The sequence below is a fragment of the Pinus tabuliformis genome, chromosome 4_1, assembly GCF_031772625.1.
Source record: "Pinus tabuliformis cultivar Carrire ecotype Pingquan chromosome 4_1, CPIR1, whole genome shotgun sequence".
Taxonomy (NCBI): Eukaryota; Viridiplantae; Streptophyta; class Pinopsida; order Pinales; family Pinaceae; genus Pinus; species Pinus tabuliformis.
In genome coordinates this window covers 293,841,907-293,868,322 of record NC_142303.1, presented here as the reverse complement: position 1 = coordinate 293,868,322, position 26,416 = coordinate 293,841,907, and the positions used below count along the sequence as shown (strand labels likewise).

Here is a 26,416-nt window from a genome sequence, read left to right as displayed (position 1 = left end):
TGTTCTTTCAACTTGATTGGGATTTGGGTTTATGTGTTTAAATATTACAATCCAATTTGGGTTTGGGTTCATCCACATCATCAGACAAAGTTTTTTCATTCTGCAATTATTTACTGTATTTTATTTAGTTGGGCTTATTCTTTTCTTTTCCGGTAAAGTTTTGATTTTGTAATTTTAATTGCAAATCTTCCTCTCACCATAGTAGTCAAGGATATACCAGATATCCCCTTACCTTATTGCTAAGAAAATTCAACTCATTAAATCACCCCCACCAAATGTCACAAAATTTTCCCTCTTGTGAAAAAATCCAAGGCCAGTGATTTTGTTGCTGGGAACAATGAACTGGGAAGAGTGATAGGAATTCTGGCCTTATACTTAACATAATTATATGGAGCATATATATAGGAGATATATTTTAGCATTTTTAATCATTTCACAACAAACCGAGGCTGTGAATGCGATCTCTCGATTTCTATTTTTAAAATGCGGTTTAAATGGTAAAGCTAACTCCTCTGGACACATTTTTTCTCTATGCTTCACGTTTTATTCCAAACTCTTTTCAACTTGTCTCCTGACCGTTGCACGCAGTCGTCGTCTTTTAATTTTTCTTGGAATACATTTTCTCTATAGACTATTTAAGTTGGCTGTATGTCTAAGACCTGCTTTTTAATATAATTCGGAAAGACAATTGCATTTTTTTTGTTATTTGGTTTTTAAATCTCTCACAAAGAGCTCTGCTTTTTAACGGTCAAGTTTTGGAGTTTTTTTTTTTCAGGACGCCATGTTCCAGAACTTTCACAACAAAAAGAGCTAAACATGTCTCCAGGTATTGAAACATCTCCTTGGGTTATATTTATTGATAGGCAAATTCGGATTTCACTGGTCTATCTATATTAATATTCAATAACGTAAATCTCCGAATTTTATGAAATTTGTGTAGATGATGGAAAGATTTGGGTTTCCTAACTGACTTTTGCTAGGCATCGGCGCGTGGATTACAGCCTATATCAAACCAAAGGCAAATGGAAGAGGATATCCATTCCATTGCTACGATTGATTGGAGTAGCCGTGATGGACAGCTCTGGTGATGTTAAAAGCATGTTTCTTGGAACAGAGAAACATTACTGTCGGTCCGAGAAACTCACTATTTAATTCTTTGATTGAGTTATTGACCATGACGTTGATATGATTGAGTGCATCTTCCACTCTTGATTCAGGATTTGTCTTTCATATTTAACACATCCTTCTCCCCTTGATCATGGCGCTCAATCATAAAGGAAGATGCACTCAATCATATCATGCCATGCTCATACTTAATGAAGGAATTAAATTGGGAGCTTCTCGAAGAAGAGAGCAAAGTTCCTTTGTAATTCCACGAAATATGCTTCTGATATCACCAGAGCTCACTATCACCATACAAATACCCAGATCGCTCCGTGTTACCCGGAAATTCTTTGGTCCTGATAAAAATAAAAAGGAGCAGGCACATTGACATTAAGTATCATTTTATCAGAGAATTAATTAACGATGGAGAAATTCGCAAGAGAAGTTTGCAAACATCTTCGTCAAACCATTTTGGGAATTATCAACGTGGGTAGATGTGATAAAGGGGACCGTTGGAATTAATCACACCTGCCAATCTTTTGTCGGATAGCGCAAACATACCTGAGTATATGACAAATCGACAAGCAGATTTTGGTTCCAAGTTGAAGGACGTAAACCTAAATGAAATTCTGAACAAAATACAAGATCCCCCATCCCTGCATCACATCAAGCATTCAAATGTCTGTAAATATCCACGTGGAGTTGGTGAACCGTAAGTCCCAGGATTTTACTGCTCAACTGGAGTAAGTACCGTATCCTATAAAAGTTCAGAATTTTTTTGTTTTTGTTTTTGTTTTTTTTTATTATTATTATTATATAGTATATGTGAGCCCATACTGTGTTTTAAGGAGAACTCTGTATCAGCAGACAAATACCCAGAGATGGCTCCAGTGTTAGCAGGAATGAAATAAAGATGGTAACGATAAACCGTCGGTGAGCCCTTGCCTTTGTTATTAAGCATTCAGATCTAAAGAATTTGATCATGAAATTTATTATTCTTGTTAAATGGAAAATGATTTAGGATCATCTTCATCACATCGCCAAATATTCTTAGCTTCAGCTGTTTTTAAATATATTCATCTCCATTAGCATAGCGATATAAGGTTACTGTTAAAAGGAGTTGAGTATTTTTTTATCAGATTGCAACCTTCTAATAATATTCTGTATATGAAATGCTGTGTTAGAATGGTGCTGTTTTAGTATACCGGTGGATAGAAATGTATTTACTTAAACGTTGTCCCATGAATAACTAGATAAGGAATAAGACAATAGACCGTCCCCAAGATCTGCACCTGCTTCACAAATAACTGACTAACTTCTAAGTTATTTGCTGCGTGGTGAATCTGTAACGGTTAAAAAAGGGAAAAAATCCTCAGTTCGAAGGTCAGTTGAAAGAAAATGGATAAAAACGAAAACAATACTCATTTTGACGATTGATTAAGGAATCCGGGTTGCAACACTTCCACTCCTGGCTCTCTGTCTCGTGTTAGGTAGTGGGTTATGTGAAGGTACCGTAGGTCGATTAGACAACTTCTTGAAATCATCATCTCTATTAATAAAAGTAGAGCCTGTGATGTTTTAGGGTTTTGTTTTTTGAGGCGCATTAAGTGAAATATTATGGGCCATATTTTGAAAATTGAAATACACTGTAGTGAAGTGGCAATACCAAGAACTTTGCTATACTTATCTCAAATGGCAAGGAGGTTGTTAACACGTGCGCTTTTCTGAAGTGTGGAGCATGTGGACACTGTGATTTGGTTGTTAAAGCTGGTATTGTCTTAAACGTAGGTCAAATAATTCGTGGTTTATAAATTCAATAGAATTTATTTATATACAGATTGGTTTAAAAGAGTTTTTTAATGTAAGTTACATGAAAATTAGTATAAAATCAGAGAAAACGAGAAAAAAAAAATCGTGGTTTATAAATTCAAGAGAATTTATTTATATACAGATTGGTTTAAAAGAGTTTTTTAATGTAAGTTACATCAAAATTAGTATAAAATCAGAGAAAACGAAAAAAAAAAAAAACTGAAAGATATTTTTGATAATAGAATTTTTTTTTTTTTTTTTTGAAATTTCAGAGAACAATGTTCTAAATCAGAGAAAACGAAAAAAAAAAAAAAAAAAACTGAAAGATATTTTTGATAATAGAAATTAATTTTTTTTTTTTTGAAATTTCAGAGAACAATGTTCTAAATACAATCGCATTTTTTAACCAAAACATTACATAACTTTTCTTTTTTTTTCAATATAACATTAATTACTTATAAACCCACTTACAATGACAGTCTAGTAATTAATTTAGGCTCCATATTAATAAAGGAGACTTTTTTACAATAATTAACTATTCACCAACTATTTAATGGGTTTATACATTAATAATATATTTAATGGGGTTTATACATTAATAATATATTTAGGCAAGGAGATTAAGATATGACTCTAACCTCTATTTAAGTGACTATAGATTTTATGGGATAAAAAGATATGATGATATATTAGTAAATTTATCCAATTTGTGAAATAGTAAAGTGAAAGATATGAAAAATCACTTCAATGTCATAGTAGATAAAATAAGAATAACAGATTTATACTAATTCAAATTTCATTCACTCTTATTCGTTCCTAGGTGTGAATTATAAATTTTGTTTAATAATTAATTTCTCCATTTTATACCTGTTTCTTTATTTCTGACTTTCCATTTAAATCTATCAATTTACCACACAAGTTTCCAAATTTCAACCTTTTCATTATATGTTTGGTTCTTTCCAGTCTTTTGATAAAATTAACAAAAATTAACCCCAAAAAAAAAAATTAAATCTACATGTCAGAATCTTGCAAAGTCTAAATGACAAAAACAAATTATATAGATTCCAGAAAATGGGTTATAGAACTTAAAATCTTCTTTTGTTGATGTTAGAAAAGCACATTGTTGGAGAGAAATAGCCGAATTCTATTTTATTTTTCAAACTTTTCATGGAATCCTCTCACTTTAAAAGTTTGGAACTTCTTAAAAATGTGAATTCTAGAAAAATTAATGTAGAATTCCTAAATAAATCAGCTTTCTTCCTAAACATAATATGTATGACATGGAACATGTTATATTCACGTCATTTGATCCATGTGACAATCCTCATCACCTTCTACATCACAATCTTCATCACGTGTGATGAGCTAGCAATGAAGGGACCACAATCAAGATAGTTAAAATATGGAAAAACTTAAAAGGTGGCTGGTTTTTAAATATTTTTAATGGAGTTTCTCAACTGTTTAATCATCTAGTGTGAAATTTAATATTCAATATAAAATAATCAATATTGAAAAGTTTAAATTTATTTTAATAATTGAAATTTTTATGTTTAGCTTTAACATAAGTATATGTATTTTTTATTATTATTAAAATCAGAAATTATTATAATGTATTTTTTATTATTATTAAAATAAGTTAAGTTGTTTTCTTTTAACTTTTTCCTAGAGGAAAAATACATGTAGTAGATGTCTAAGGCATATGCAGAGTTATTGGCTTATAGTCATTTCAAAATACATATCAGTGAATTTGTTGGTGAATGTGGAATTGTTCAGTAAAGTTAATCCTATACATAATAACCTCATAGAGGTATTCATTCTGTTGTGCCATATGTGCATATGTATATCGTCAAAAAAATAGATACATAGTTTTTATGAGAATCCAAAAAAAAACACAGTAAAATTAGGGCCTTTCCACCCTATGATATTCATGATCTATATAAGGATGGTGATGGTATTGGTACTGTTTGGCTCCCATCTGTTCCGTGATCATCCACAAGCCTCGGGGTAGTAGCGTGGCCTCCTTGGAAAGCCTGTCAGCACTTTCGTTATATTCCCTGTATATATGATGACATGAGATTGTATTAAAAATTGCTTTGAAGACAATGACTTCATCCAATATATTTCGAAGTGAAATAGCATGACAATGATTTTTATTGTTGAACCAGTTAATAATGATTTTTGAATCCCCGAGAATTTGAATGGTTGTGCAATCATGAGCTAAAGCAAAGTGCAGTAGATGTCTGAGGGTAATTAGCTCGGCATAATTGTTTGTCCCCTCCCCCAATCCCATTTGAACTTTGAAAGAGTGTTGTTCAGAAATATACAGAATGAAGCCCCCTCCACATCCATGGCTTTGAGCTGCGCCATCGAAGAAAGCCCATGGCCGGGATTTGTCGATTGGACCCGGGGAGGTAGTTCGACAGATGTGGGAGTTATCAACTTCCGGTATGTCATGATAGGCTGCCACAGCCTTGGCTATGATGAGAGGCCAGCAGACAGTTGCTTCATTAAAAATGATGTGATTCCAGGTGAGCCATATAATCTAGCAAAGGATGAGAGGGAAACATTTTTTGTAGAGCCTTGGTGCACTGCGAACCATGTGTTCCAGGCTTGTGGGATTGAGGGTCCCTGCCATATATCCTATATGGAGAGGAGTTGAGTAATAACTTGCCAGAGATGGATGATGATAGGACAAAGCAGGAATAGATGTTCATTTGATTCAGAGCCTTGTTTGCACAAGACACACCAATTCAGGCCATAAATAGATCTGTGCATGAGGGAGTCTCCTGTGGGAGTTTTATTGCTGAGGACACTCCACATGAATAGTCGGGCCCATGGAGGTGTTTTCAACTTCCAAATCTATCGCCACCATTCTTTTGTTATCTCTGGTTTGCGATTCGAGAGAAGGGAGATATAACCGAGTTTCGAGGTATATTTACCATGCTCTGCTGGTGTCCAAACGAGTTCATCTGGGCCATCTTTTATACGCACATGAGCCTCAGTCAAAGCATTTAAGTACCCTTCCCAGTTCTGTTGCCACTGTATAGGTATACCCACATTTTGAGCAGACCTCCATTCTTGATTGAAGACAGTGTTGTGTTCACGATCAACAATTTGTGCAATCACATTGATGTTCCTTTGTTGTAGAAATTGAATCAAGTCAGGTGGGAGCTGATAACTATTTCCTCCCCCAATCCATGGATCTATACCGATGTGCGCTGAGTTGCCATCATTTATACGCCAAGCCAGACCAGATCTAATGAAAGGCATAGATTGTAGGATTGATTTCCAGACTATAGAGATGCTAGTTCGTGGCCAAGCTGGTAGGCGAGCCCAATCCAAGACTTGCTGCGACCAAATGTATTTGTGGTATGTAACCATAGTCCAGAGATTCTGAGCAGTGAGAAGTGTCCAACTCATCTTAGATGCGAGGGCTTGTGCAAATACAGTCAGATCCTTTAATCCCCAGCCTCCCCATTTTTTTGGTAGGGCAATTTTCTTCCAGCTCACCCAAGCAAATGTTTTTCCCTCTTTTTGTCTGTTCCATAGATATCTGCAGCATATCTACTAAATACGGGTGAGTATTCCCCGAGGGATCCAGGAAAGCGACATCCAGTACATAGGTGTGGCTTCCAACACAGATTTGATGAGGACGAGGCGCCCCGCTCTCGAAATAAATCTATGATTCCAAATTTTTAGTCTTTTCTCGATTTTGATCACTAACCAGATCCAGTCAGCAATCTGGTAGCTATGAGGTTTGATCCAGAACCCCAGGTATTTCAAGCCATTTTTGAGGTTATGCATTTGATAGTGGAAGAAAAGGAGGGTGACTTTGTCTTCCTGAGGGGAGGTGTGTGTCAGAGTGATAGTTGACTTGGATTGGTTTGCGACCATACCAGTGGCTTTTGCAAAGAGAGTAAGGATGTCATGGAAGGTAGTAGAGTCTCGGATGCTGCCATCAAGAAAGATGAGAACATCATCAACAAAAAGGAGGTGAGTGAGGTGACAGAGGTCACTCATTTTTAGTCCTTTAAGTCTACCTTCCCTTTTTGCAGATTCAATGAGCCTGCTGAGACCCTCCATCACAATTAGGAACAGAAGGGGAGAGAGAGGGCATCCTTGTTGGAGTCCCTGCTCAGCATGGAAGAATTGGGAAGCAGATCCATTTATGAGGAAACTGAAGGATGTTGAGTTGATGCAGCACATGATCCATTCTGTGAATGCTACTGAGAATCTTAGATGGATCAAAATCATCTTTATGTAGAGCCAGCTAACACGATCGAATGCCTTTGCAAGGTCAATCTTGAGGATGATGCTTTTCATATTTTTTACTTTGATAGAGTGTATGGCCTCTTGTGCAGTTCCTATGGCCTCATGGATCTGGCGGTCTTGTAGGAAAGCAAATTGCTCAAGGGAGATATGGTGAGAGAGTATGGGGTGGAGCCGATTTGCAATGATCTTAGCAATGATTTTGTAAAGGGTATTGCAGAGAGAGATTGGTCGAAAATCATTGAAAGATGAAGGGGAGTCAGATTTAGGAATCAGGGCAATGAAGGTAGAATTGATGGCCTCATACATTTTTCCTGTGATCCTGCATTCTTCAACTACATTGAGGAGATCGTTCCCAATAAGCTCATAAAAAGCTAGATAGAATTCGATAGTCCATCCGTCCAGACTAGGACTTTTGTCTTTGTTAAACCATTTCAGAGTCCCTTCAAGTTCTTCTGCAGTGACAGGTGCAGTTAACTCGTCTGCTGAATCCAGGTCTACAAACCTTGGGAAATGCCCTGCCAATTGAATAATATCAGCAAGATTTGTAGCCGGGGGTTCTTTATAAAGTTGTTGAAAGTGAGAAATGCCCAGCTGAGAGAGATGATTGAAAGTATTAGTTGTGCCTCCATCCTAAGTGGGCATCTTCCAGATAGTGTTTGAGACTTTCCTCCCCTTGGCATAGTTATGAAAGAAACTCGTGTTCTCATCTCCTGCTTTTAGCTAGAGCGCTTTGCTCTTGAGGCACCAAGTTTCCTCTCTTTCCTTCATGATTTTTTCCCTTTGATTTTCTAAATCAATAAGGTGGATCTTGGATTCTGCAGATAAGAAACCCCTGTTCTGGTCATCCATAAGGAGGGCCAAAGAGGACTCGACAGTGGCGAGGGTATTGTCATCCTTTAGGGTTTTTTCCTTTGCCCACTGGATAGTTAATCTCTTGAGTTGTAGAAGATTATAGCAGAAACCTTTAGCTTGGGTGTGACCCCTTGTGGGAGGGTTTGCCAGCCAGAAATCTGAGACCAGTTTGGAGTAGGAGGGGTCCTGAAGCCAAGTTGAGTTGAATTTGTACGGTGCCTTGGGCTTTATAGGAGGGCCGATGATTTCTAAGTAGATAGGTGAGTGATCAGAGATACCTCCTGAGCCGACCCATTGCCTATAGTGGGATAAGCGTTGTATCAGCGGGGTCTTTATTAAGAATCTGTCCAGCCTTCTGGCTAAAGCCGCCTCCCCAACTCTCCTGTTCCTCCAAGTGGGCAAAGGTCTGTTCATGGGGATATTAGTCAGTTGTGTCCGATCCAGAAGATTTTCCATGGTAGTAGAGAGCAGGTCGCTCTATGCCAATGAATCCCAAGACTCGCTAAATCTAATGGAAAAGTTTAGATCTCCATCCATAATTATGTTATCAAGCAAGGTGATGGAGAGGTTTAGGAGCTGATTCTAAAAAGCCTATTGCCCCTGGAAAGGCCCATATATGTTGATGACTCGAAGATCCATTCCCAGGGCAGCAGAGAAGATATCTATCCCAATGAAACCCTGCCCTCCCCAAGTAGATTTTAGGTTGATGGAACGAGGGTTATAACCCAGAGCCAGACCTCCAAACCTCTCGACTGCATCTAGGGAGAGAAAGTCCCAGCTTGGGTTCAGATTCCCCAGGATACTGTTAATGTGTTTAGCTTCACCAAGGGTTTCTTGAAGAAATATGATGTCAATAGGCTTGGATTCGAAGAGCCTTCAAAGGGCTAGTTTTTTGGGCAAGCTAGCCATGTCGCTGCAATTGAAGGATAGGCACTTCATGGGGGTAACATGTCATGGGTGTTCGCTACTCTAAGAACCCGATCTAAGGAATATTGCCTTCCAGAGGCCACCTTAGCCCCTGCTCGAAGGATAATGTGCGAGAGATAGGATTTGCGGCCACGAAGAGTTTTAAGGTGTATCAAAGGAATGGATAAGCCAAGGCTAGAGAATTGAGAGGGGGAATCGGATGAGAGGGAGCGGGGGCGCAGATTGTAGGAGTGTGGAGGGGCAGATGTTGATGGGGATAGACTAGCGGATGCCTCTAGAGGGAGAGATGGGGAAGTAGTAGAAAAAACAAACTAATGGGAATTCAGGAGACAAGGGATGGGAGGGGGGATGGTGGATTGATATAATATAGATGCATTATGTAGATGGTGTGCAGGGTATGCATAAGTAGAAGATAAAACATGGAGAGGAGGAAGAGGAATACCCGAGGTATGAGCCGCTTCATCCGCTACCCTAGCTCGAGTCAGCGGCGGAGATGGAGGTCGCGAGTAGCTGCCAGGAGATAGCTGAGCTTGCTGAAATGTGGTTGCTTTCCCAATCGTGGAGGGTGCTACTAATAGAGTCTTCTTGGGGGTGTCTACGGAGGGCTTGCCAATCCCACCCTAATTTTCCAATGTCGCTTCAGGGATTTTTGCACCAGAGGGAATTCCTTGTACAGGTGCCCGACCTTGTGGCAGTGACGGCATCTGAATGGCACTCCCTCGTAATCTAGGATTTGAACCCTAGTAAAATTTCGCCATTGAAGTGTAATCTTTTCCTCCAAGCCCTCTCGAGTATCCAGGTGCACTAGGATATGGGCTAGAGTGCGGTTCTTGGACTGGATAATAGATTTATCATAATCCAGAAATGTGCCCAGGGTGTTTCCAATTCGCATGAATACCTCTTCTGACCAGTACTGAAGGGGTAAACCAGGTAAACGCACCCAAAGGGGTCTGGCGTCGATCTGTTCTCTTTCTGGATCAAAGAGAGGGCTCCATCCTTTTAGCAGGACAGGGGCCATTTCAATGTGCCAATACCAAGCGAGCGCCATGTTTGTGTATTCTTCGAGGGCAAAGTGGAGCGCAAACCATCCTCATGGGAGGATCTGTACTTCTGGAAGTTGTATGAAGATCTTCCCCCAGATTTCTTTTACCCATAACCCCAGTCGTTTCGCCGAGTAGGTTCTTCCTCGAACCCTACCCACTAGAACTTTTCCTGCCTTGTCTACAACTTCTCCCATGGTGAGTCCTTCCCCAAATTTGATGGTGTAGTCCTTTCCTGAGGCCTTTACACACTTTTCTTTCCTTTTCCCTGATCTCGGCACTGTTGGATGGTCTTGCAATGGGTCCGAGGGGCTCAGGGTTTCTTGCTGGGATTGTTGAGCTGCAGTTCTTACCCTGATTACAGGGGTTTCAAAGCATCCTGAAGGAGGGGCCGAGACGTGTGCCGCCGCGCAGCTGCTAGGAGTGCCGAGATTTACAGCCTATGTCTCTGCTGCCTCAGGAATCTCACAACCCAGGTAGGAGGCAGGATTGGTAGGGAAGAGATGATCCACAGGGGGCGAGGGATCAAAGGTTGGGGATGAGTAAGCAGCCAGGAGGTTGAGGGTTCTGGGAGATAGCGGGGGGCAGTCTAGGGCAGGGGAGTCAATGGAGAGGGTCGCGATGTGGAGGGTGGAAACAGATAGCCTGGGGAGGGAGACAATCGACGACGGGTTCGAGCAGGATGAAGTTGCAGAGGGAGCGAGTGTCGGCTTAGGGTTTGGGTCGAAAATGGATTGTTCTGGGAAAGGGTCCAGTGAGTAATCCACCGCTTCCAAGTCCATTTCCTCCATGCTGAGCCTAGGAACAGTAAACCATAATCGTTGAAAGTTGGGAGCAGGTGCAGGCGAGGGTAGCTGGTTGCGGAGGGAGCTCGCGGGATTACAGTGACTGCAGTTAACCGTAACCTGAGTTACGGCTAGGGTAAGAAAACCAGAGGAGCGCCATCGCTCGATCCATCATCAGTTTCTGCTCCGCATGGTTTACCCAAAATAAGAAATTATTATAATGGTTTAAGAGTGAAAATTAATTTTTGGTAATTCATATTTTTATGTAGTTGAGAACATTTTTTCAATTCTATTTTTTATTGTGATTTATTATTAGTTCTTATGATTTAGCGAACATTTATTTTTTAGATTTTTTAGTTAGTTATGTTTATATAAAGTTATATAAGTTAGTGTTTGTCTTAATAAAATTTAGTCAGGGGTTTTATTTTGGACTCTAGCTATACTCATATATGAGATTTCTTAACTTATGTTGGGAATTTCCACATCATTCCTATTGAGTTCTAGGTTTCAATTTCTACTCCTTATTTCTCTTGTAATTTTTTTTAATTAAGTTTTGGATTTGGAATTGTAATTTACTTGCAGGGTCCTTTGAGATGTGTAGGACAAATTATAACCAACATCAACGTGGAGAGTTCTTTGTGGTTTTAGGAATTTGTAGACGTTGTTACATGTGGTTTATGCTTGTTCATGACCATTGCTACTATTGTGACATTGGTCATAGCTTGCATTATGGAATTGTTTTTTAATGCCCAAATATTTGAAAATTGATCTCCTTTTCGATCAAAAAATCAAAGTTATGCTCCCTACATGTAATGCAACTCACCTGGGTGGGATTTGTTGAAGCAATTCCACATTTGCGATTGTGGGTAGAATTGTAGAGAAAAGTGAGCAACATGCGACAACGAGGGGAGAAGAGGAATCTTGATAGGTTCTAGAGGAGGTGAACCTAACACGCTAGAAGACTGAGTTAGAGGAGAGAGCTTGGTGAGGTGTTAGTGAGGCTTGGTTGCATCTCACTATTGAGTATGAGTAGAAGCTCAGTGATGCATGAGGAGAAAGAAGACCAAGGTGGAGATGAACAAGATGCAACAATAAAAGCACATGATTAGGAGATCATGAATATTCTCAACCATGGTAGTATGATGCAGGGTCATAAATCCCCCACCACCCCTAAACCAAATTTGATTCCAAAAGCCACTGGAATGTGCATCATGGTAGGTAAAGGGAGAGGACATGATTTTCTCTAATTCTTTTATGAAAAATGAAAAATATTTGTAAGCCTCTGGAAGGATGGCATGGAAATATTCACTATTTTGTTAGGGTTTGTGTGTTTTATTATATAGGTGACTTACGTAAGTTAGGTAGGGGGTGGCCAGAAAAATCTAAATTAGGCCGACATCATGTAGAATTAAGTCGAAGAAGGTGGTCATGGTCAAGGTGGATATTGGTGGCCACATGCCTATTCCACTTGGACCCCCACCATTGTTTCTTTATGTTTTTCAATTTCCTTAATTGTAGCACAATTTATTATTTTTGGCAGTTTTTCGGGTCCTAAACTTCCAGAGCCATTTTTAGGCCCTAAATGATATTTTTTTTGGGAAAACAAGCAAACTGTCAAAAGTTGTAGTCCGCTGATAGATATATCTAATGAGGTATTTTTTACGTCAAACATAGATCGTATGCCAAAGTTACGACTCTGGGAAGTTGATTTACCAATTTACCCAAACGGGGCCCATAGCGTTCGCACTTCATCTCCTAGGGTTAGGTTTTTGGATGTTTAGAGACATGTAGCCACCACCTCTCTTCTCAGAGATAAACTACCATCACCCGAGCTAGTTTATTTCTATTTTTGTATGTAAGCATATTTCATTTCTTTGATATTAAAGAAATGAAGTTTTATTTCTGCTGCATCTCTGTGTATATGTGTATTTATGTATTTTTTTGCGTTCCTGCATAAGTCTAGATACATGGTATCAGAGTGGTCTGCTCTTTCTATTTTTTTCTTTGCATGTCCCCAACAAGGCCAGGGTATAAGGAGCTAGGGATCAAACTGGTTGAACCTTTGGAAGACCAGCCTCGCAAACCCCCATGCCCTCCCATTACGAAAGAAAAGAAAGAAAAGGGGGCAGGAGATCCTTTCAAAATGTTTCTCAAGGAAGCCCTCGAGTGACAAAGGAATGTGATGATGGATAACTTTGCCTAGATACTTCAACGGATACCCACAGAAACCACAACTTCATCTAACAACCGCCCTGGAGGCGCCACTCCTTCTAAGGTACAAGTTAGCTTTGATATTCCCATATTTAAAAGCCAAATAGATGCAGACTCCATAGATAGATGGTTAAATCTATTGGAAGGATATTTTTCAATTCATGACTTTTCCAATCAGGAAAATATTACTTTCACACTTCTCAAAGCCACCGTACATGTTAAGGACTGGTAGGAAACATATTGTGAACAAAAGGATGAGAGGGAATCCTCATTTTTTTCAGCTACACCTGCTTGGAATTCTTTCTGAGACACCATAAAGGAACAATATTACCCTATTTGGAGCTATGAAGATAAATAATTAAAGTCGATCATGCTATACCAGGGAAGGGACCAAGATGTGCAGGAGTTCACAAATTTTTTCGATACCCTTCGTACAATGCTGGGTATCAAGGATTCTGAGTGGCATTTGGTACTCAAGTACCGTGACTATCTACACAAGTACATCCAGAAGGAGATGGAGTTCTTAGACATCTACTCACTTGGCATCGCCTATCGATACATAGTCAAGATCGAGCAAAAATTTAAACAGAAGAAGTGAGAGTTTGGATCTGCAAATCCAAAGCAAGGGAAAAGTGCCCCGAAGCAACAAAACGAAGGACAAAGCCAAGGCAAGGTGTCCTAGGACAACTCATTGTAGCCATAAATGAAGAACAACACCACGAAGGCAAAGAAGGACACAGGGAAATGGTGTGTTACATAAGAGCCCCACTCACAACAGAAGTGAGTGTCGAGCCAAGCAGTCACTGGTGGCCAAGATGAAGGCTTTTGAATCATATGCATGAGAGTCAGAAATCGATAAGGGGAATGAAAAACGGAAGCATATTATCGATGTGGAGTCTAGTGCCACCATTTCCACCACCAAGATCCAGAAGGATGAGCCTAAAGATCCAAAGGAGGGGGAGCGCCTCTTCCACTCACAGATGTGGGTGATGGTTTCCCTGCTAGAGTTAATTGTCGATAGCAAGAGCCAAAAGAACCTCATTTCAGTAGAGGACGTGAAGCAGTTGGGGCCTTCCGACCACACCAGACCCGCAATCGTACAGCATTGGTGGCTTCACCAAGGGGGAGGTCTTTGTGTTAGACAACGGTGTCCCCTTCCCTATAACATCAAGCCCTTCACAGATGAAGTGCTGTGTGATGTTGCTCCTGTTGAAGTTTTTGATGTATTATTAGGCCAACCATACTTGTGGAAGCAACATGTTGTATATGAGCCTAGGCCTCACACTATTATTATTACTTTGGGTGATAAGTTTTACATGATACCGGAGGTAGCACCGCCTACTGCCATTTCTTTGATCACTGTCAAGCAATGTAGTAAGATCATTTCCCAAACTAGGAAATTTGTTTCCTTATGATTCGCCTTCAAGGAAAGAAGAAGATTGTGGCCGCGACCTCTAGATAAGGCTCCTCCGCATGAAAACAATAGATGTATAAGGTTGTGGAGGAGCATGGGGACATTTTCACCTCACCCATAAGGGTACCTCTACACTGTCAGGTTAAGCATTCCATCGATCTGACCCCTAGTGTGCCGCTACACAATGGACCGATCTATCGACACTCTATTCTAGAGAACAATGAAATCAAGAGGTAGATTCAAGAGATGTTGCAAAAAGGGCACATTAGGCCAAGTTCATCACCCTGTGAGAGCCCGATCTTGTTGGTACAGAAGAAGGATGGGACCTGGAGACTCTGTATTGACTATCGGGTGCTGAACAAGATCATTGTTTGGAACAGGTATCCAATACCACAGATTGATGACCTTATGGACTAGGTTACGGGGGGCAAATTTTTCAACAAGATTGACTTGAAGTTATGTTATCACCAGGTACTGATCAAACCTTTCGATGTGTGGAAGATTGCCTTCAAATATAAGGAGGGACATTTCGAATGATTGGTTATGCCTTTCGGGTTGAAAAATTCCCCCACTACCTTCATGACATTGATGGACGACATCTTGCGACTCTTCACCAACTCATTCGTGGTGGTATATTCGAATGACATTATGATCTTCATCTAGAGTTAGGAAGAGAACCTCCACCATATTTGATAGGGCCTCCAAACCCTGTGACAACACAAGTTGTGTGCTAATTTGGATAAATGCACTTTTAGTATGACCCAGGTTCAATATTTGGCATATATTATTGACGACTGGGGTTTGCATGTGGACCTAGCCAATATACAAGTCATTTGGGATTGGTCAACCCCAACCACTCTAATAGAGCTCCACAACTTTCTGGGCCTTGCCAAACTCTACCGCATGTTCATGTTGGGGTTCTCTCATATCACTTGGCCCTTGAGTCAAGTCACTAAGGGAGGAGAGAAAGCAAAGTTCTTTTGGGCCGAATCCCAACAGAGGGAATTTGCCAAGTTAAAGCATCACCTCTGCTCTGCACTAGTGTTCACATTATCGGACCTGCAACAACCATTTGAGATCAAGACAGATGCCTCCAACTATGCTATTGGTGCAGTTCTTACTTAGCAGGGGCATCTAGTGGCATGTCATAGTGAGACACTTTAAAACATAGTCCAAAAGTATCCTCCTATGACAAAGAGATGTATTCCATTGTGCAATCCTGCCGACAATGGAAGAATTACATTCTATGGAAGGAAATAATCATCCACACAGACTGCCAACCCCTGTAGTTCATACAGACACAAGGGAAGTTGCAGAATGACCACCATCAGAAATGGTCCACATACCTGCAACAATTCCATTTGAACATTAAATACAAGAAGGGAAGAACCAACAATGTTGTAGATTTCCTCAGTTGACTAGCGGTCATGGCGCTGACCACTATGCTTGAATATTATGAGCACGAGACTGCAGGGTGGTCATATCTTTACAAGAGCGATCTAGAATTCGGAAACACATACCAGATGCTCTTGGAAGGCAAGCAAGTTTTGAATTTCACCTTCAGGATGCACTATTATGCCACCTGGGACACCTTTGTGTTCCTTCAAGTGAGCATGCCAAGATGATTTGGGAGGCACACTACAGTCAGGTCGTTGGACATTTCAGGGTATAGAAAATAGTGATCATGCTGCAGAAGTACTTTTATTGGCCAAACCTCTGACAAGATGTTGGGAAGTACATTAGATCCAGCACTGGTTGCACCATTTCCGAACCGACCATCAAGAAGTAAGGCCTATATACTCCTCTTCCTACTCCTAGTCGGCCTTGGGAGTCCATCTCCATGGATTACATGTTGGGCCTTCCTTCTACTAAGCATGGCAATGACTGCATTTTCGTGGTCGTCGACAGATTCTCTAAGATGGCCAATTTGGCAGCCTGCAAGAAGAGTATCACAACAAAAACTACTGTTAAGCTACTTTTTGAATAGGTGCGGGTACACTTTGGGATCCCATAGTCTATTATTTTAGATTGGAACAGTAGGTTCCTAAGTACATTTTGCTCAAGTCTTTGGTAGATGTTGGATACCAAGCTCACTAAGTCCATGACTTTCCACCCCAAACTACTGGCCAAACAGAGGTTGTCAACAGGTTTATCATACACATTCTACGCATGTACAACTCGAAGCATCCACGCACATGGGATGAAAGCCTCCCCTATCTCCAGCACAACTACAACAAAGATCTTCATAGCTCAACTAGATACAACCCTTTTCAGGTGGGATTGGGATTCCATCCACTATGTCCCATTGATGTGGCCATACCATTTGCAGTTACTATGACTAATTCAGCTCATCCTCTGTTTGATGTTGACAGGGCTAACAACTTCATTGAGCACATTCAACACATTCGCCACCACGTACAAGACATATTGGACATAGCCAATGCTAAGTACAACAAGTAGGGTTATGATCAATATTGGGTGCCACACAAGTTCCAGGTCGGCGACAAAGTTTGGTTACATTTGTAGAAGGAGCACCTCGTTAGGCCCCACCACAGGCCTCGTCTGCTCTGATATAGGGGACAATGCTTTCGAGCTCAGCATTCTACCATTCCTTGGGCTACACCCAGTGTTCAATGTGGACCGCCTTTGGCCATACTTTCCACCATTACTAGACATGTCAAACATTGTAGAACAACTCACACTAATAGAGTTAAACTCAAACTACATGGAACAAGCCACAACTAATCGGATCATGGACACACAGATCAAGAATACTCGCCAACAACAGATACAACTATATCGGTTTGTCAAAGCTAGCCAACTCCTGCACCAGGACAAGTGGCTCACCAGGGACTAAGTTGAGCAAAAGTTTCTCCATCTCATGGAGGCACTCAATGCAATGGGGACCATTTCATCCTAAGGGGGAAGGACTGATCCAAGTGGATATTGGTGTCCACCCGCCTATTCCACTTGGACCCCCACCATTGTTTCTTTTAGTTTTTCAGTTTCCTTAATTGTAGCACAATTTACTATGTTTGGTAGTTTTTTGGGTCCTAAACTTCTGGAGCCGTTTTGAGGCCCTAAATGACATTTTTTTTTGGAAAAATGGGAAATAATGAGAGTTAGACTCATGTTTCTAGTTGAAATTTGTGTTTTTTGGATAGATATTTCTAACGAGGTATTATGCCTTTAAACAGAGATCGTATGCCAAATTTATGACCCCGAGAACTTGATGTACCAATTTACCAAAACGAAACCCATAGTTTTGGTGCTTCATCTCCCAGTGTTAGGTTTTTGGATGTTTAAGGTTTTCTATTGTTTCTAAATAATAAATATTCATTCAAGCCTCATTATAACACAGTTCAGAGGCATGTAACTATTAGCGCTTGAATTTGGCCTCAGGCTGAAAAAGACAAAATCCAAGGCAACATCAAACCACTTAGCCTCGTAGCTAGCACTACGGGGCAGGAGAGGGCTCTCTCCGGGTCTATCTCGGCAAAAGGTCTTCAAAGGGCGAAGATGACCGATAAAGAACACTAATTTTAGGCTAGTAAACTGATTGAGAAGGTTTTGATTTCAGATTTTTAGGGTTTTGGTGGAAAACAGGGGGAGAGCAATTTTGGGTGGAGGGATGGGTCACAGCTTTTGCAGAGGTCTTTTTGGGGCAAGGTAGGAGATTGTCTTGATGCCTTTGATTTAAGTGAATGGATAGGAATGACCGATGAGGAGCTAAAGAGAGCAAAAAACTTTCGATAGTTCTCTTTAGACAGAGGAAAACATAGATATTAAGCAAACTTAAAGGCAGAGCATATAAATTATGAATTCTACCTTAACACTTCATTTACTTAATGTGCAGAAAAGAAAAGTGGGAAAATGATACACATAACACACTTACAAGTACATGAGAAAAGCACACCATCAACACAAATAACCACAGGAATCCCAAATAGTGCTGCAAAACCTTGGTTTTTCCTTTGCCAAAATTGCAGAGATACAAAATGTAAAACAGTCTAAGCTTATCCCTCCAAAGTCCAACCCTGAAAATGACTAAGAAAATACATAATATAGGCAAGCTAACACCTTTCCTTGCCTCTAGGGGTCGAGCTCATCCTTCTCGGAGTTGTTTCAACCAATTCTAAACTGAGCACTAAAATCTAGGCAGTCAAAACAACTTGCCTCTATAAGCTAGGAAACCAATTCATTCATTAAATTTTTGACTTTTTATGAATGAATCTTCTAGAAGAGATAAATAAGTGCCATGACATCATTAAATTACATCAATTACATCAAGGAGGATGAAAAATCACCCCAAAAAGTCAAAACTAGTCAAATCTACGTTTTGCTGAGCTGTAGGTGAAAATCTGGCAAATTTCCCTGATGCGTAGCGCCCCAATCCTCAATGCATAGCGCGCCTTTGAGCCAACGTTTGAGGCACTTCCCGACATCTAAATGAGGCAAAAGTAGGCTTGTTGGAAAGGTCTGGATGTCTACTTTCCAACCCAAGTGGAATTTCTCAATTTGGTGTCCATTTGCCCCTCCAAAATTGCAATCTCCCAAGACTGCTTCCTGTGTGTCCAAAAAGTGGCAAAAAGTCATTTTTTGCATGTTTTTTTACCTTCTGAGGGCTCAAAACCTGATGAAATGTCTTGGAAATTGCTGAGCAAGTGTAATTTGTCATGAAAAATCCAAAAATGTTGAGTTTTTGAGAAATGAACTTGCCCATCTTCAGGGTAGCGCGCAGCGCGCTACGCGTTGAGGGCAAAAACTTGCTTTTTGACCAAAAAATTCAAAAATGACCAAAATTGCTCCAAATTCTCTGAAATTTGAGCTGAAGGTGTGTCATTTAGTACCATGCTCCTCCAAGGAAACCTCAGCCAAAATATGAAGGGGATCGGGCCTTTTCCTCTGTTTTAGTGCCTTGGCCAACCTTCCTTTGAGCACCTTCATTCTTGCTTTACACACATGCATTTGAGCCCAATAGTGATTCTTCATGTGTCGGAGCATGTATTTTTCCATGTTTGCCTTGGCCAGCAACTTTTCCAAATGAGTATTGACCCGGATGAGCATAGCCTCTCGCTCAATGGGTGTCAAATCACCGGGTCTCTTGTGAGCCAAGTTGCGTTCTTCATGGATCCTCCGCAACTCATCAAGAGAGTGTTCATCCTCTAATTGCTTGTTGCGCTGCTCTAAATAAGTAATTGTCCAATTTGCCATCTCCAATTTTTGCTGCAACAAGTCATTTTCAGCCCTTAGTTGCTGGATGATCTCCTTTGACTCTAGGCTAGGAGAAATGATATCAAGGTCAACAACATCTATGCCTGGAACACCTGATGGCCCCTCATCAATCTTGGGCTGCTTGCCTCTCTCTGGTACCTGTGCTGCTGTCGAAAGCGAGGCCCCTTCCACCTGATGTGGAGATAACACTTGCTGTGCTGATGAAGAAGGCGAGACCCCTTCCACCTGATGTGGATATAATACTCGCCGTGCAGATGCAAATAAGACCCTGTGGCCTCTCTGATATGTGACAAATGGAGGGGAGCTGACATGCTCGGGCTCTAGAATATCAAACTGATGTGAAGGCCCTCCCTCATCACGGACAACCTCAGGAGGTGGCTGTGGCACTGTGAACAAGTCACGAGAAATGAAATCCTCCCATGGAATATCCTGTTGTGCCAACTGATGCATGACCATAATCTTGATCAGTGCATAATGATAAATGCTCTTATGTTGCTGTGCTGGGCTCTTTCTTTGCACCAAGGGCACCATTCTCTCTATATTTCGACACATGAAGAATGGAATGTTCATCATTCGTACCCATGTGAAATGCATCAACAAACGGATATGGTACGAATACAAACGTGAAAATCTGCCCTCACAAGTGAAATAGCGAATGATGATCCTCATCAAAGGTGCATACTCGTCTCTTAAGAATCTGAAGGGAAAAACACCAGTTAGGTGCCTCATATATACAGGTTTGATATATGGATCATAATGAAATCTGTCCAACTGCTGGCGCTTGTTCCATTCTTCTCCAATATTGGGTATCCCTGTTGCTTGTGCAACGATCTCGGGTGACAATGTGAAGTCCACTCCTGCAAGATTCACATGCCCATTGTGCAAATGTAGGACAAACAAGCGGGCCAACTCCTTGTGGTGTTGAATTTGGGAGATTCTTTCACAATATTCATAGCATGATAGATATCGGAAACATGACACTGCAAGTGGACAAGCTTGTAGATAAGCCAAAGAGGTGGGCTCTTCCCTGACATGCTGACCACCTTTACCACCCCTGTGATGCCTCCTTGGCACCTCTACCTCTGGTGTTGTTTCACGGTCATCACTTTGCTCATAATCTGTTTCGGTTTCTGACATGGTTTTGGAGGCAAGTGACTGAAAAATAATGCTGACTGTGCACCCAATGAACTGTTGTTTTGACTTGTTTAATGTTGTTACCAAGGGGACAAACACACATGGGAAATGTTAGGGAAAAGGGAAAATTGAGGGGATTAGGGAAAACAAATGTGAAAGGAGATTTTAGGAAAGGAACATGGAACATATACAATCATAATTTGTGGGATTGTAATGGGAAGTGGGGTTTAGGAAATTTACATAGGATTTTAGGAATTAGTAGGGTTTAGGGATTTTAATGATTTTTAGTAGGGAAATTATATGATTTGCATGGAAAAATGTCAAGGAAAATGGTGAGGAAAATATGGGGAAAGAGGAATGGAAAATGGGTAACCTTGGGCAACAAATTTCAATGAAACCCTAGCACATTTACATTTTTAAATTTGATACAGCAAGGTAGGGTTTTACTCCATACTAGCATGGCATTTTTGCATGTTCATTGCTCATTCATCTTAGCCAAACCAAAACCACCATGGATTAGAGGCCTACCTGAAAAGATTTGGAGAGAGAAGCAGTTTTGATGGCTTGCTGGCGATTTCCTGAGCAAGAAACCCAACGCGTAGCGCGCCCAGCCTGATGCGTAGCGCGCCTCCAACGCGTAGCGCCTGAGTTAAATTGAACTGGAAAATGCGCACTGATGCGTAGCGCGCCTCCTCTGATGCGTAGCGCGCTGCTGCAACTACTCAATTCGCCCAATGAACCTTGAAATTGACTTGACAAGTATTCTCTTGAAGTGTTGAGAGGCAAATGAGTTACCAATGAGGAATGGCATGCTTTTATAGGCTTCCTTTTAATTTTTACTTGCCCAAAACCCACTTTGTAATGTTTTGAATGTTGACACTTTTTGCTTTAATTGGCTCTGACCTTTAATTTCATTTCTTTGAAAAATTGGTTGAAATGATGATTTCTTCTGAAAATTTTTGCAGGGATAGCTTCTGGGATGCTTTGGCAAAGGAGACCAAGGCTGCACTTCGACATTTGAAGAATTTGAAATTTTGAGAATTTTTACAAAAATGAGATAATGACCTTGTTTTCAAAAACAGAGTTTTTGAGAACAAGGCAAAAATTTAGCTGTACAATGATAAGAAATGTTTAATGAAGGACATCCCTCTGGCCTGCTGGTCCTTGATGACCTCTCAAGACAAAATTAGACTCAACCCTAGACCTAAGACCTTAAAACTTAAAGCAAAATGAATGACCCTTTGAGGACTTTATTTATTTGAACAAACCTGAACCAGCAGTGCCAAACAAGAGGGGAATAACGACATAAACTCCTTCCACCGAGATTATGGCATGCCTAACGGAATGCAACATGATCACACTGATGAGACACCTAACTATGAAATGCAAAGAGCTTTGATCTCTGGTGGAGGGCTACTAGACCGACTCTAACAGTAACCACCACATCTCTTCTCTGAGATAAGGTACCATCACATAGACTAGTTTATTTCCATTTCTATATGTAAGCATATTTCAGTTCTTTGATATTAATGAAATGAAGTTTTATTTATGCTGCATCTCTGTTTATATGTGTATTTATGTATTTTGTTGCGTTCCTGCATAAGTCCGAATTAGGTCAGGCTGTAAGAGGGCACGCCATGTAACCTTTTGTTGTTTTAATCCCAGTTCCTTGTTTCTTCGTAATGTAAATGTGTTTAATATGTGCATACAACGTGTCTAATTTCTATGTGTGTGTTTGTTTTAAGTCGGTAGACCCTGTCAAATTATCGTTTTTTCCATGTTTTGGGAAGGGAGTTTAAGAGACGAGTAAAGAGTGGTGAGTCACTTAAGAGGTCAATCTCTATCTAATTTGGGCATGGACGGAGGGATTGTATCCCTATAACACTAACATAGATTCGAATATGGGACCTTGAGAGGGTGAAAATCCTATGAAGGAAAAGTTAAATAACTGATCATGGATGTCGAACCGACCATTTGACTCGAAGTGTAGTGAAGTGAGTGTAATGTCCTAAACTCGTTGAATGGATGAGCCAAATATTTCGAAATAGAGTAGCTCCCAAAGGTCTTCGTAAGTGATTTTGGACAAGTAGGGCCCTCATGCGTTAAATTTATTTGATGCACAAGCAAATTTGCTAACCCCCAAACATCCCAAACAAACCGAGAGTTGATGATATCCCAACCCCCAAAATTGGGATTGGACCTACGTGTTTGGGCCCCCGGATGAGGTTTCCTCACCAAGAATGGCTCAAGACCCAAACATTTTGGGACAAACAAAGGTTGGATGACATGTTATGGATGGAGCTCGATGCTTGGCATATCACCTAGAGCTAGTCTGTGTTAATGGAGGGTCAACAGTGAGAGCATGGACACAATGAATTAAGCATTGAAGAGGACGAGGTATCGATATGAACGCTGACCCTATACATGATCTTGGCAGGTGCCGACATGTTAGGAGTTTGGATTTGGAATCATGTGAAGCTCCATTGTTAGATGCAAGCTCATTGTTTAATAAAGGCAAGATTGCTGGATTTCGTGGGCCCATAAGGCACATGCATCTAGAGTTGAACCATCTAGGGTTCAAATTTTCAGACCCCAAAATTGGCTTTCATCATCATCTCTTCAAGAAATTGTAGAGATTTTGGATCTTTTGGGAATTTTTTTTGGTTCCTATGACATCCTTGCCATTTATCATTCTCTATGCGATCTCCACCTCTATTGCTACCTCTTCCCTATTACAAACCATCTCTTTGGGGATCTCTTTATATGTAATTATAAACGATTGATCATTAGTCAAGCAATCTTGATTTTCTTTAGAGATTGCTAGGTTTTCAATGCACATCTCAATTTTCTTTAGAGATTGCTAGGTTTTCAATGCATATATAAAAACCCTCAGTATGTTGTTCTTGCATTATTTGGATCCTCGACACAAATGCATGCTAAGATCTAGTTATTTTTATGAGGATGATTATTGTTTATGGAGATATGGTTTGAATTCTACTAAATCCTCATATATAGTAAATTATACAAATCATGAAACTCCAATAAACAACAATATTGCTTCGAAAGCCGCTGGCCTCAATACACATCTTAGCAAATTACCATCATGATACAATTATTTGATGAAGATCCATATTATCATGAATATTTTTCAAACTAATCTGACAATAATTGTCGAAATTATCAAAATGGATGTGTCCAACTTAGTTCAAAATCTTCTCTTTCTTGGAGTCACAGTTAACCTATTACAAGCAACAATATAGAGAAGACGACATTGTAGTTGAAATTGTAGTATAAATGTTAGCATGCAGCAATTTCCTTAAATGTCAAACCATATAGTTTGCGTGTACAAGCTATTGTATTCACAACATGGGTAAACTACATTTTGATTCTCCCCACCTGAAATTTGATTATGGGTATGAACATTCTTTTGACATTTAAAGCATAAAGATTATTTCATAAAAAGTTGTACTGCATGTATAAAGTTCTCAACACCATTTCCAATAGGATAAGCATTATTGTATTATGCATTCAATGGATTTTCACATTATTAGCTACATGTATACATATGTTCTCTTATCTCCACGATGAAAATCCCTGATCAATCTACTCGATTACACTACATTCCAGTTACATGTTTTGTTTTAGTATATTCTCAGAGATTTAATGTCTACAAGACAAGTTTTTTTCATGTATCTTTTGGAGACTCCAACTCAGTCTCTTCTATTTCAACATCATACTACTTTGTATGGCGTTATAGGCTTTAGTGAAAGTGATTTAGTTGGTTTTGAGACTTCTGTCCACTTGATTGGGATTTGGGTTTAAGTCTTACAATCTAATTTGGGATTGGGTTTATCCACATCATCAAGACAAAGCTTCTTCATTCTGTAATTATTTACAGTGTTTTATTTAGTTTGGCTCATTCTTCTCTTTTCGGGGAGAGTTTCGATTTTGTAATTTTAATTGCAGGTCTTCCTCTCACCACAGTAGTCAAGGATATACCACCTCCTACCTTATTGCTAAGAAAATTCAACTGATTAAATCACCCCCACCAAATGTCACCGAATTTTCCCTCTTGTAAAGAAAATTCAAGGCCAATGAATTTGTTGCTGCTAAGAATGAAAATAATTCTAGCCTTATGGTGCATATATATTGAATGAGAGGGATTCTCACAAAATACGAGATATGTTTTTGCATTTTTTATCATTTCACAACAACAAACCGAGGCTGTGAATGCGATCTCTCGATTTCTAATTTTAAAATGCGGTTTACATGGTAAAGCTAACTTGTCTCCTGACCGTTGCACGCAGTCGTTGTCTTTTAATTTTCCTGGGAATATATTCTCTCTACAGACTGTTTAAGTTGGCTGTACGTCTAGGACCTGTTTTGGTTATTCACATATATCAATATAATTCGGAAAGACAATTGCATCTTGTTTGTTATTTGGTTTTTAAATCTGTCACAAAGAGCCCTGCTTTTTAACGGTCAAGTTTTGGAATTTTGTTTTCCAGGACGCCATGTTCCATAACTTACAAAATTGGGGTTTAATATATGTCACGCCATGTTCCAGAACTTGCATAATTGGAGTTTAATATATGTCACGCCATGTTCCAGAACTTGCAAAATTGGAGTTTAATATATGTCACTTTCACAACAGAAAGAGCTAAACATGTCTCCAGGTATTGAGATGTATCCTTGGGTTATATTTAGTCACAGGCAAGTTTGGATTTCACTGGTTTATCTATATTAATATTCAATAACGTATATCTCCGAATTTTATGAAATTTGTGTAGTTGATGGAAAGATTTGGGTTTCCTAACTGACTTTTACTAGGCATTGGCACGTGGATTACAGCCTATATCAAACCAAAGGCAAATGGAAGAGGATTTCCATTACATTGCTACGATTGATAGGAGTAGCCGTGATGGACAGCTCTGGTAATGTCAAAAGCATGTTTCTTGGAAGAGAGAAACATTACTGTCTGGTCCGAGAAACTCCCTATTTAATTCTTTGATTCAAGATATTGACCATGGCGTTGATATGATTGAGTGCATCTTGCACTGTTGATTCAGGATTGTCTTTCATATTAAACATATCCTTCTCCCCTTGATCATGGCGCTCAATCATATCATCCCATGCTCATTAATCAAGCAATTAAATTGGGAGCTTCTCGGAGTAGAGAGCAAAGTTCCTTTGTAATTCCACGCAATATGCTTCTGATATCACCAGAACTCACTATCACCATACAAATACCCAGATGGCTCCATTGTTACCAAGAATGAAGTAAAGAATTTGGTCACGATACCGTCCGTGAGCCCGTGCCTCTGTAACAAAACATTCAGATGTAAAGAATTTGGTCATAAAAATTGTGGTTTCTTGCCTGACTATATTGTCCATAAGATTAACTGCACTTTTGCCACCTTTCTTTGTAGAATCAGTCTCAGCATTCTGCCGATGAAAATAGATGGCTTTTTAAGGCATATGATAGTTTATTTTTGACTGTCCAGAAAATGTTGGACACTGTCACACGTACATTTGAATCTCTTTGGAGAACTTCGAGTTAAGAAACGTTGGAGTTCAGAAACGTTTATTACTTTATTTTAATTTATGGTTTGTGGAGATTTATTTTATTTTAA

The 26,416-nt window shown here is 39.9% G+C and overlaps 1 long non-coding RNA gene across 5 annotated transcripts; it reads left to right on the top strand.

Moving 5' to 3' along the window:
- The first annotated feature begins 765 nt into the window (after positions 1-765).
- LOC149175439 (uncharacterized) lies at positions 766-26,416 on the top strand. 5 transcript variants are annotated; one of them, XR_016258561.1, is made up of 5 exons: positions 769-826; positions 941-1,847; positions 1,972-2,037; positions 25,292-25,469; positions 25,614-26,416. It is a non-coding gene; the product is annotated as an uncharacterized LOC149175439 (long non-coding RNA). The 5 variants fall into 5 exon arrangements; XR_016258564.1 differs by lacking the exon at positions 1,972-2,037; XR_016258565.1 differs by lacking the exons at positions 941-1,847; positions 1,972-2,037 and having other exon boundaries at positions 766-826; positions 25,292-25,459; positions 25,635-26,416.